Here is a 10194-nt window from a genome sequence, read left to right on the forward strand (position 1 = left end):
AGAACATGAAGCTCAGAATTATGGGTGTATTCAATACTTCCAAATAAAGGGGGAATTGATCCATGGTCGATTCCGTAACATATAAATAGGAATTGCTAGCTGTACCTCGTGAAAAAAAAAAAAGAATTCTTTCTTGGAATTAGCCACTCCATTTCTTTTAGAAATAAATTCTGTTTTCTGTTCAAGTAAACAAATATGACATGGTTACAGGAATCTATCCATCGCATATATGCTTCAAGGGACATCATAGCATAACCGTCGAGGTGAAGTAGGGACCTAAAAGATCGAATGGAACGATACATAGACAAGTAAATCCCTTATGAGTTCCAAGGTATTCCTTTAAGGGGATTCATCATTCGAGGGGACGTAGGCTACTCAACAATTTCACATTTTATTTATGTCGTAATTGAATAATGAATAAGTAATTCCGAAAAAAAATATAAAGTAAAAATGAATCAATGAAATATAGGTTGGTTCTCACTGGGAACTTGAGTAAGGAGTAGATTTTTATGGGGGTTTCTAGAACAAAATTTGAAAGTGAGACCCCCTTTATTTATTATTATTATTTGGTGTAACTACTTGAGCCGGATGAGAGGAAACCTTCATGTCCGGTTTTTAAGGGGGGGATCCTATAGGAACCTATCCCAATTTTTCTTTTGCTAGGCCCATAGTTAAAAAACCGACTTTCTTACGATTACGAGGTTCATTCGAATATGAAATACAATCCCGGAAATATAGCATCCCACTTTTTTTTACTACCCAAGGCTTCGATACATTTCGAAATCGAGAAATCTCTACTGGAGCAAGTGCTATCAGAGAACAATTAGCCGATCCAGATTTGCGAATTATTACAGATCATTCATTGGTGGAATGGAAGGAATTAGGGGAAGAAAGGTACACTGGGAATGAATGGGAAGATAGAAAAGTTGGAAGAAGAAAGGATTTTTTGGTTAGACGCATGGAATTAGCTAAGCATTTTGTTCGAACAAATGTAGAACCAGAACGGATGGTTTTGTGCCTATTACCAGTTCTTCCTCCGGAGTTGAGACCAATCATTCAGATAGATGGGGGTAAACCAATGAGTTCGGATATTAATGAACTCTATCGAAGAGTTATCTATCGGAACAATACTCTTACCGATCCATTAACAACAAGTAGATCTACGCCAGGGGAATCAGTAATGTGTCAGGAGAAATTGGTACAAGAAGCCGTAGATACACTTCTTGATAATGGGATCCGCGGGCAACCAATGAGGGATGGTCATAATAAAGTTTACAAGTCGTTTTCAGATGTAATTGAAGGCAAAGAGGGAAGATTTCGTGAGACTCTACTTGGTAAACGGGTCGATTATTCGGGGCGTTCCGTCATTGTCGTGGGCCCTTCGCTTTCATTACATCGATGTGGATTACCTCGAGAAATAGCAATAGAACTTTTCCAGACATTTGTAATTCGTGGTCTAATCAGACAACATATTGCTTCCAACATAGGGATTGCAAAAAGTAAAATTCGGGAAAAAGAACCAATTGTATGGGAAATACTTCAAGAAGTTATGCAAGGGCACCCCATATTGCTGAATAGAGCACCCACCCTGCATAGATTAGGCATACAGGCGTTCCAACCTATTTTAGCGGAGGAACGTGCTATTTGTTTACATCCATTAGTTCGTAAGGGATTCAATGCAGACTTTGATGGGGATCAAATGGCTGTTCATGTACCTTTATCTTTGGAAGCTCAAGCAGAGGCTCGTTTACTTATGTTTTCTCATATGAATCTCTTGTCTCCAGCTATTGGGGATCCCATTTCCATACCAACCCAAGATATGCTTATTGGACTCTATGTATTAACCATCGGAAATCGTCGAGGTATTTGTGCAAATAGGTATAATCCATGGAATCACAGAAACTATCAAAATGAAACAGTTTACGAGTATAATAATAACTATAAGTATACGAAAGAAAAAGAACCCTATTTTTGTAGTTCCTATGATGCACTTGGAGCTTACCGGCAGAAACGAATCAATTTAGATAGTCCTTTGTGGCTCCGGTGGCGACTAGATCAACGTTTCATTGCCCCAAGAGAAGTGCCCATCGAAGTTCAATATGAATCTTTGGGTACCTATCATGAGATTTATGGGCACTATCTACTAGTAAGAAGTGTCAAAAAAGAAATCCTTTGTATATACATTCGAACCACCATTGGTCATATTTCTTTTTATCGAGAAATAGAAGAAGCCATACAGGGGTTTTGCCGAGCCTACTCATAAGGTACCTAAGCTAAGTAATTATGTGATACGATACCTTGTGAATTCGGGTCTCTACGGTTCAACCGGTATCCTAATTCCTGAATTGATACGTGAATCAAGATAGAGGAAAGGAAGTCTTCGAATCACTGACTCAAACCTATTGTCGAATCCTACTCAACAGAATATGGAGGTACTTATGGCGGAACGGGCCGATCTGGTCTTTCACAATAAAGTGATAGATGGAACTGCCATGAAACGACTTATTAGTCGATTAATAGATCACTTCGGAATGGCATATACATCACACATACTGGATCAAGTAAAGACTATGGGTTTCCAGCAAGCCACTGCTACATCCATTTCATTAGGAATTGATGATCTTTTAACAATACCTTCTAAGGGATGGCTAGTCCAAGATGCTGAACAACAAAGTTTGATTTTGGAAAAGCACCATCATTATGGGAATGTACACGCGGTAGAAAAATTACGTCAATCCATTGAGATATGGTATGCTACAAGTGAATATTTGAGACAAGAAATGCATCCTAATTTTAGGATGACGGATCCTTCTAATCCAGTCCATATAATGTCCTTTTCGGGAGCTCGGGGAAATGCATCTCAGGTACACCAATTAGTCGGTATGAGAGGATTAATGTCGGATCCCCAAGGACAAATGATTGATTTACCCATTCAAAGCAATTTACGCGAAGGACTTTCTTTAACGGAATATCTCATTTCTTGCTACGGAGCTCGCAAAGGAGTTGTGGATACTGCTGTACGAACATCAGATGCTGGATACCTCACGCGTCGACTTGTTGAAGTAGTTCAACACATTGTTGTACGTAGAACAGATTGTGGCACTATCCGAGGTATTTCCGTGAGTCCTCGAAATGGGATGACGGAAAAAATGTTGATCCAAACACTAATTGGTCGTGTATTAGCAGACGATATATATATGGGTCTACGATGCATTGCCGCTCGAAATCAAGATATTGGGGTTGGGCTTGTCAATCGATTCATAACCTTTCGAGCACAATCAATATATATTCGAACCCCCTTTATTTGCAGGAGTACATCTTGGATCTGTCGATTATGTTATGGTCGGAGTCCCACTCATGGTGACCTGGTCGAATTGGGAGAAGCAGTAGGTATCATTGCGGGTCAATCAATTGGGGAACCAGGGACTCAACTAACATTAAGAACTTTTCATACCGGTGGAGTATTCACAGGTGGTACTGCAGAACATGTACGAGCCCCCTCTAATGGAAAAATAAAATTCAATGAGGATTTGGTTCATCCCACACGTACACGTCATGGGCATCCTGCTTTTCTATGTTATATAGACCTGTATGTCACTATTGAGAGTCAGGATATTCTACATAATGTGAATATTCCACCAAAAAGTTTTCTTTTAGTTCAAAATGATCAATATGTAGAATCAGAACAAGTGATTGCCGAGATTCGCGCTGGAACATCCACTTTCAATTTTAAAGAGAGAGTTCGAAAACATATTTATTCTGACTCAGAGGGAGAAATGCACTGGAGTACCGATGTGTACCATGCACCTGAATATACATATGGTAATGTTCATCTCTTACCTAAAACAAGTCATTTATGGATATTATCGGGGGGTCCGTGCAGATCTAGTATAGTGCCTTTTTCGCTCCACAAGGATCAAGATCAAATGAACATTCATTCTCTTTCTGTCGAACAGAGAGAGAGTTCTGACCTCTCAGTGACTAATGATCGAGTGAGACACAAATTGTTTAGTTCAGATCCTTCCGGTAAAAAAGAGGGAAAGATTCTTGATTATTCAGGACCTGCTCGAATCATATCCAATGGTCGTTGGAATTTCATATATCCTGCCATTCTCCACGAGAATTCTGATTTATTGGCGAAAAGGCGAAGAAATAGATTCATCATCCCATTCCAATATGATCAAGAACGAGAGAAAGAACTAATGCCTCGTTCTGGTATCTCGATTGAAATACCCATAAATGGTATTTTACGTAGAAATAGTATTCTTGCTTATTTCGACGATCCCCGATACAGAAGAAGCAGTTCAGGAATTACTAAGTATGGGACTGTAGAAGTGGATTCAATCGTCAAAAAAGAGGATTTGATTGAGTATCGAGGAGCAAAGGAATTTAGTCCGAAATACCAAATGAAAGTAGATCGCTTTTTTTTCATTCCCGAAGAAGTGCATATCTTACCTGGCTCTTCGTCCATAATGGTACAGAACAATAGTATCATTGGAGTCGATACACGAATCACTTTAAATACAAGAAGCCGCGTAGGTGGATTAGTCCGAGTGGAGAGAAAAAAAAAAAGGATTGAACTGAAAATCTTTTCTGGAGATATCCATTTTCCTGGAGAGACAGATAAGATCTCCCGGCACAGCGGCATCTTGATACCACCAGGAACGGGAAAAAAAAATTCTAAGGAATCAAAAAAATTACAAAATTGGATCTATGTCCAACGGATCACACCTACCAAGAAAAAGTATTTTGTTTCGGTTCGATCCGTAGTCACATATGAAATAGCTGATGGTATCAATTTAGCAACGCTTTTTCCCCAGGATCTGTTGCAAGAAAGGGATAATGTGAAATTCCGAGTTGAAAATTATATCCTTTATAGAAATGGCAAACCAATTCGAGGAATTTATTACACAAGTATTCAATTAGTTCGTACTTGTTTAGTATTGAATTGGGACCAAGACCGAAATGGTTCTATAGAAAAGGTTCAGGCTTCCATTGTTGAAGTGAGGGCAAATGATCTGATTCGAGATTTCATAAGAATTGACTTAGTGAAGTCCCCTATTTCGTATATCGGAAAAAGGAATGATATGGCGGGTTCGGGATTGATCCCAGATAATGGATCAGATCACACCAATATCAATCCTTTTTATTCCAAGGCGAGGAGGATTCAATCACTTACCCAACATCAAGGAACTATTCGTACGTTGCTGAATAGAAATAAGGAATGCCAATCTTTTCTAATTTTGTCATTATCCAATTGTTCTCGAATTGGTCCATTCAATGGTTCTAAATCTCACAATGTGACAAAAGAATCAATTCAAATTAAAGAGGATCCCATGATTCCGATTAGGAATTCGTTGGGTCCCTTAGGGACTGTACCTAAAATTGCGAATTTTTATTCACCTTACTATTTAATAACTCATAATCAGATCTTGTTAAATAAATATTTGCTACTTGACAATTTAAAACAGACTTTACAAGTACTTAAATATTATTTAATGGATGAAAATGGGAGAATTTATAATCCCTATCCATGCAGGAACATCATTTTTCATCCATTCGATTTGACTTGGTGCTTTCTCCATCACGATTATTGTGAGAAGACATCCAAAATAATTGTCCTCGGACAGTTTATTTGTGAAAATGTATGTATATCCAAATATGGACCACAGATAAAATCTGGTCAAGTTCTAATTGTTCATGTTGACTCCTTAGTCATAAGATCAGCTAAGCCTCATTTGGCCACCCCAGGGGCAACCGTTCATGGTCATTATGGAGAAATCCTTTACGAAGGGGATACATTAGTTACATTTATATATGAAAAATCGAGATCGGGTGATATAACGCAAGGTCTTCCAAAAGTGGAACAAGTGTTAGAAGTGCGTTCGATTGATTCAATATCGATGAACCTAGAAAAGAGGGTTGAGGGTTGGAACGAACATATAAAAAGAATTCTTGGAATTCCGTGGGAATTCTTGATTGGTGCTGAGCTAACCATAGCGCAAAGTCGTATCTCTTTGGTTAATAAGATCCAAAGGGTTTATCGATCCCAGGGGGTGCAAATCCATAATAGGCATATAGAGATTATTGTACGTCAAATAACATCAAAAGTGTTGGTTTCAGAAGATGGAATGTCTAATGTTTTTTCACCCGGAGAACTAATAGGATTGTTTCGAGCGGAACGAACAGGGCGTGCTTTGGAAGAAGCGATCTGTTACCGAGCCATCTTATTGGGAATTACCAGGGCATCTCTGAATACTCAAAGTTTCATATCCGAAGCAAGTTTTCAAGAAACTGCTCGAGTTTTAGCAAAAGCCGCTCTACGAGGTCGTATTGATTGGTTGAAAGGCCTGAAAGAGAACGTTGTTCTGGGGGGGATGATACCTGTTGGTACCGGATTCAAGGGATTAGTGCACCGTTCAAGGCAAGACAACAACATTCCCTTGGAAATCAAAAAGAAGAATCTATTCGAGGGGGAAATTAGAGATATTTTGTTCCACCACAGAGAATTATTTGGTTCTTACATCCCAAATAATTTCCATAATACACCAGAACAATAATTTACGGGATTTCATGATTCCTAAGAGCAAATTGATTCTTTTCTTTTAACTTTAATTATATGGTATGGTCCGGTCTTTTTATTGGGTAATAAAGATAATAACGAATAGAAAGGAATTAATCACTTGGACCATGTATCAAGGGTCAATCTCCGGGAGAAGGTTCCGTCGGAACAATTATTTATTTCAGGGTACCTCGTCTCTTAAAAAAAAAAAAAAGAGAAAGTGTGGGGAAAAATGACAAGAAGATATTGGAACATTAATTTAGAAGAGATGATGGAAGCAGGAGTTCATTTTGGTCATGGTACTAGGAAATGGAATCCTAGAATGGCACCTTACATCTCTGCAAAGCGTAAAGGTATTCATATTACAAATCTTACTAGAACTGCTCGTTTTTTGTCAGAAGCCTGTGATTTAGTTTTTGATGCAGCAAGTAGGGGAAAACACTTCTTAATAGTTGGTACCAAAAATAAAGCAGCTGATTCAGTAGCATCAGCTGCAATAAAGGCTCGGTGTCATTATGTTAATAAAAAATGGCTCGGTGGTATGTCAACGAATTGGTCCACTACAGAAACGAGACTTCATAAGTTTAGGGATTTGAAAGCGGAACAAAAGGCGGGGAAACTCAACCGTCTACCGAAAAGAGATGCAGCAATGTTGAAGAGACAATTATCTCACCTGCAAACATATTTGGGTGGGATCAAATATATGACGGGCTTACCCGATATTGTAATCATCGTTGATCAGCAAGAAGAATATACGGCTCTTCGAGAATGTCTCACTTTAGGGATTCCGACGATTTGCTTAATCGATACAAATTGTAACCCGGATCTCGCAGATATTTCTATTCCAGCCAACGATGACGCTATAGCGTCAATCCGATTGATTCTTAACAAATTAGTATCCGCAATTTGTGAGGGTCGTTCTAGCTATATAAGAAATCGTTGATTAATAATAAGATAAGCCAATGACTTTTTGAACCCCATAGATTGATTTAATCGGTTACTATTTCTGAATCTCAAAAAAGAGATCAAAATCACTGGGGATATTATGTGATTACTTGGTATCCTAAATATACGATTTAAAGTAGTCGAGTCGAGAAAGAGAGGGTTGAATCAAAATAATTCTTTTTTAAGTTCTATTTCTGTCAGAGGGCAATATGAATGTTCTACCATGTTCCATCAACACACTCAAAGGGTTATACGATCTATCCGGTGTGGAAGTAGGCCAACATTTCTATTGGCAAATAGGGGGTTTCCAAGTCCATGCCCAAGTACTTATCACTTCTTGGGTCGTAATTGCTATCTTATTAGGTTCAGCCACTATAGCTGTTCGGAACCCACAAACCATTCCAACTAACAGTCAGAATTTCTTCGAATATGTACTTGAATTCATTCGAGACTTGAGCAAAACTCAGATTGGAGAAGATTATGGTCCTTGGGTTCCTTTTATTGGAACTATGTTCCTATTTATTTTTGTTTCTAACTGGTCAGGTGCTCTTTTACCTCGGAAAATCATACAGTTACCTCATGGGGAGTTAGCTGCACCCACGAATGATATAAATACTACTGTTGCTTTAGCTTTACCCACGTCAGTGGCATATTTCTATGCGGGTCTTACTAAAAAGGGATTGGGCTATTTCGGTAAATACATTCAACCAACTCCAATACTTTTACCAATTAACATCCTAGAAGATTTCACAAAACCTTTATCACTTAGTTTTCGACTTTTCGGGAATATATTGGCTGATGAATTAGTAGTTGTTGTTCTTGTTTCTTTAGTACCTTTAGTGGTTCCTATACCTGTCATGTTTCTTGGATTATTCACAAGCGGGATTCAAGCTCTTATTTTTGCGACTTTAGCCGCGGCTTATATAGGTGAATCCATGGAGGGTCATCATTGACTAGCTTCCAAAATAGTCTTGTTTTTTTTTTTTTGAAAAAAAAAACAAGACTATCCCAACTCATGGGTGGCTCAAGATAATCTACTTGGGGAACATGATGGATATCTACAAATATGGTAGATACGATTTAGAGTAGGGTCAATAAAGATGTACGATATTAGGGAATTAAAAAAAAAAAAAGGAAAGAGATCGAAAAGATCTTTTTTCCTAAGATTCCCGTTTGGTCCATTTACGTCATACCTCTCCAATTGATATTCTATTTATATCAGTCAATTACGATTACGGTATTACGATTCATAATTTGAATAAGAAAGAATTGTTATGTTATCTGTTTCCGACGTATGCCTAAACAAAAAAACTATGTTCTATCAATTCAATGGTTGACAAAAATTGTCTGCAATTGGATCAATCAAATCTTGATATGGATATGGAATGGTTCGGGCTGATGAATCCATCCGTTTATATCAATGCGCAATAATGATAAAGAAAAGGAAGAGAAAAGTTTACAAACAAATAAGATTCAGAAAAAGGTAGGTTAGGGAGGTTGAGCTGGGTATATGTAATGGCTATAATTCAATCCCTGTGTATGTTTCGAAGAATGATTCTATAATCCAATTCAATATAAGATACGAATGGTTTACGTTATGGAAGAAACATATGTATATGTGATATTAGATATTCACGAGTTATATATGGACTATCCATATATATTATTTCCCATCCCACTGAAGTTAGATGGATTCCAACGGAAGGACTTCCGTTTCATCTTTGGCTGTGGATTGAATGAATAAACAGATGAAGTTAAGGATATAGAAGAGAAAGAGCGAAGAATTGAAAGAGTGGTTCGGAACAAAGAAATGGAAGAACTAGAATCGTATGACTTTACAAAGACTCCATGGATAGGAACTAAAAACGAGATATTGAAGCAGTTATGATGATTCAGTAATATCATCACTTCAATTTGGAGTTCTTAGTTACTTCGACCCGATGGATCTTAGTGATGGAATAATAAGTCATAATTCAGTGATTGTATCATTAACCATTTCTTTATTTTGGTGCGAGGAGCTTACCATGAATCCACTGATTTCTGCCGCTTCCGTTATTGCTGCTGGATTGGCCGTAGGGCTTGCTTCAATTGGACCTGGAGTTGGTCAAGGTACTGCTGCGGGCCAAGCTGTAGAAGGTATTGCGAGACAACCAGAAGCAGAGGGTAAAATACGAGGTACTTTATTGCTTAGTCTGGCTTTTATGGAAGCTTTAACAATTTACGGACTGGTCGTGGCATTAGCGCTTTTATTTGCGAATCCTTTTGTTTAATCCTATAAATGTGAAAAATACGTACTTATTTTTTTCTTATTTGATTGCCGTGAACTTGCCGCTTGCTTCTTCGAATTATATCAACACTTTACTCCTACAACCACTTATTCGTTGAGACAATACCCCACCCCAGGGAAAAGGCTGATTTGAGGATGAGGAATTAGTAGATCCACTCGCTTTCTTCCTTTCCATCCTTAATGGAACCCTTTTTTTTTTTTCACTTTTAGGAAGCGTTGTAACAAACGAGGTATTTCGCAATTGGCATGAGACCCGGGACCTCATATTAATAAGTATTTTATTGGATTGGGAACTTCAATTGAAATAATAATAAAGAATAAATGAAATTTCAAAATGAAATGAATCTATTTTATAAATAAATTCATATTTATAAATAAGTAAATAAATAAAAAGAAATCA

The sequence above is a fragment of the Tasmannia lanceolata genome, unplaced genomic scaffold, assembly GCF_043159265.1.
Source record: "Tasmannia lanceolata isolate RefF3 unplaced genomic scaffold, GAP_Taslan_0.1 ptg000097l, whole genome shotgun sequence".
Classification (NCBI taxonomy): Eukaryota; Viridiplantae; Streptophyta; class Magnoliopsida; order Canellales; family Winteraceae; genus Tasmannia; species Tasmannia lanceolata.